The following is a 2,593-nucleotide window of genomic DNA, read 5'->3' on the forward strand; positions in this document are numbered from 1 at the left end:
AAGACATCAACCCTGACATCACAACTGCGGCTCCCGATGCTTACCTTTACGTCCGCAGAGACAGACAGACAGACATATAGCAAAGCAGCCAACAAAGACTGTAATCGAACAACGAAGACAGACTCAGGGTCACAAGTGGCGCTCGACACTGACGCGGTGTGATCCTGAATGAGGTATCCTGCGCTTGATTAGGATGTGGTGTCGTAGTCTTCTCCGCTATCATGGGATTCCGTTGGTTGCTATGAAAACGAGTATTACGTAGGGACCCTTGTTCAAATGCGAACGGTTTGGATTGCGCAACACGTACAAAAAAGCTGTTCTGATAAACAGCTGTGGACAAAGATTATGTTACACCATCAACAGCATAACAATACAAAACATATTAAACACATTATTCTGATAAAAGAATTTCAAGTTGTGGACGGAAATTACATATGAAAAATATCACCCTGTGGCAAATTGATTTGCATTTACATCTTACTTGAAACTCGGGGGCTTCGAACGAAGAAAAGTGTTTACACGAATGGAAAGTCATATTAACCTTTGCTTAGATTCCAGCATCCGCCTTTAATAATAAATGTTGCTAATCCCAATGTTGTGCTAACATTTTGTATACTATCCCCATATGAAGAGTGTAATATTCTAATGACTCACAAAGGCATCTGTCAACTAGTTTTACATTTGATTCATACAAATTATAAAAAATGATTTACTGACGTGCAAAAATGCCGTTTTTCTATGTATTTTTTTTATTTATTAATCTGTTAACTTATCTGTTTTTCTAATAATTGATCTCTTTCCATATTTCCCTTTACCCTCTGGTACTTCTTACGAATGAACACCATAATATTCTTTGGAAGCTTGAATTCCAAGTCAATGGCCCCTGTGGGCTTGTTCCACATGAATAGGGTTCATCTCCTGAATAATAATAATAATAATAATAATAATAATAATAATAATAATAATAATAATAATAATAATAATAATAACAAGATATCCTGTACAGATAGGAATAAATGCAAAATGCATCTTCCTTTCCGTTCTCGACACATTTGCTAAACTGATGTAACGCATCATTGCATTTGAATTTCTATATTTCAAAACGCTACGGGTTCGTCATTTCTGTCATCATGCGTTTCATGACATTTATGGCATAATGTCAAACGACTCTCTCCATATCTGGAATTATAATTACGATGCCAAACGATTCCCTTCATTTCTGGAATTGCTGTTACGATGCCAAACGGCTCTCTTCATATACGGAATTACAATTATGATGCCAAACAACTCTCTTCATTTCTGGAATTGCTGTTACGATGCCAAACGATTCCCTTCATTTCTGGAATTGCTGTTACGATGTCAAACGATTCTCTTCATTTCTGGAATTGCTGTTACGATGCCAAACGGCTCTCTTCATATCTGGAATTGCAAGTACGATGCCAAACGGCTCTCTTCATATCTGGAATTGCAATTACGATGCCAAACGACTCTCTTCATATCTGGAATTGCAATTACGATGCCAAACGACTCTCTTCATATCTGGAATTGCAATTACGATGCCAAACGACTCTTTCCATTTCTGGAATTGCAATTACGATGCCAAATGATTCTCTTCGTTTCTGGAATTGCAATTACGAGGCCAAACGACTCTCTTCATATCTGGAATTGCAATTACGATCACAAACGATTCTCTTCATTTCTGGAATTGCAATTGCGATGCCAAACGGCTCTCTTCATATCTGGAACTGTAATTATGCCCAGATACTTTTAGTAACTTGAGAACTTTCCATATTTTATTTCAATCTTCGTCTTCTCTTGTTCTATGCCAGACGTTACTTTTCTCACATCAATATGAATTTGTTAATAAAAAGACGCGGCTTGTGAATATTTCCTAAACCAGGATCAATTTTGGGTATTTCATGTTACCTTATCCACTGAGTCTAAATATATATATATATATATATATATATATATATATATATATATATATATATATATATATATATATATATATATATATATATATAAACATTAAAATAATCATTAAGAATGAATCAGAGACGAAGTCAAATAATTTCTTATAGTTACTACTGAATATATTTTTTTGCTTTTTAAAAACAAGATAGAAATTTCGGTGAATTTGATTTGGAACTGGAATATAAAATTTACGCCAAAGGCCAAGCTCTGGGACCTATGAGGTCAATCAGCACTGAAAGGAAAATTGAGAGTAAAGAAGGTTTGAAAGGTGTAACCTAGCAGTTGCACTATTTATCAATTGTTAGGAGAGAGTGGAAAGGAAGATGGAAGAAAGAAAATATGAACAGAGGTACAGTAAAAGGAATGAAACGGGTTGCAGCCAGGAGCCGAAGGGACGCTGGAAAGAACTTTAATAATGCATACACTGCGCTGCGTGAGGTGTACTGTTGGCACTACCCCCATACGGGGCAAATTTAATATGACTCTTCTAATAAACTGACGAGGCGATGGCTGTATTCACATTTTACTAGCCGAATAAATTTGATTTATGAGAGAACCTTAATATGACTTATCTTTGGAAACATACTGTAGGATCTCAGACCATCTGAAATTATTT

The 2,593-nt window shown here is 35.6% G+C and overlaps 1 protein-coding gene across 3 annotated transcripts in view; it reads right to left on the reverse strand.

The window, feature by feature from the left end:
• Positions 1-212, reverse strand: part of LOC136843854 (techylectin-5A-like) — a 10,624-nt gene extending 10,412 nt beyond the window's left edge. The window contains exon 1 of one of the 3 annotated variants that reach the window (XM_067112693.1): positions 45-212. The gene's annotated coding sequence lies outside the window, so the exon portion shown is untranslated. The remainder of the gene's footprint in view (positions 1-44) is intronic. The other 2 variants (XM_067112692.1, XM_067112694.1) reach the window with 2 other exon arrangements.
• Between the last annotated feature and the right edge of the window lie 2,381 nt (positions 213-2,593).

Source organism: Macrobrachium rosenbergii, chromosome 12 (genome assembly GCF_040412425.1).
Source record: "Macrobrachium rosenbergii isolate ZJJX-2024 chromosome 12, ASM4041242v1, whole genome shotgun sequence".
NCBI lineage: Eukaryota > Metazoa > Arthropoda > Malacostraca > Decapoda > Palaemonidae > Macrobrachium > Macrobrachium rosenbergii.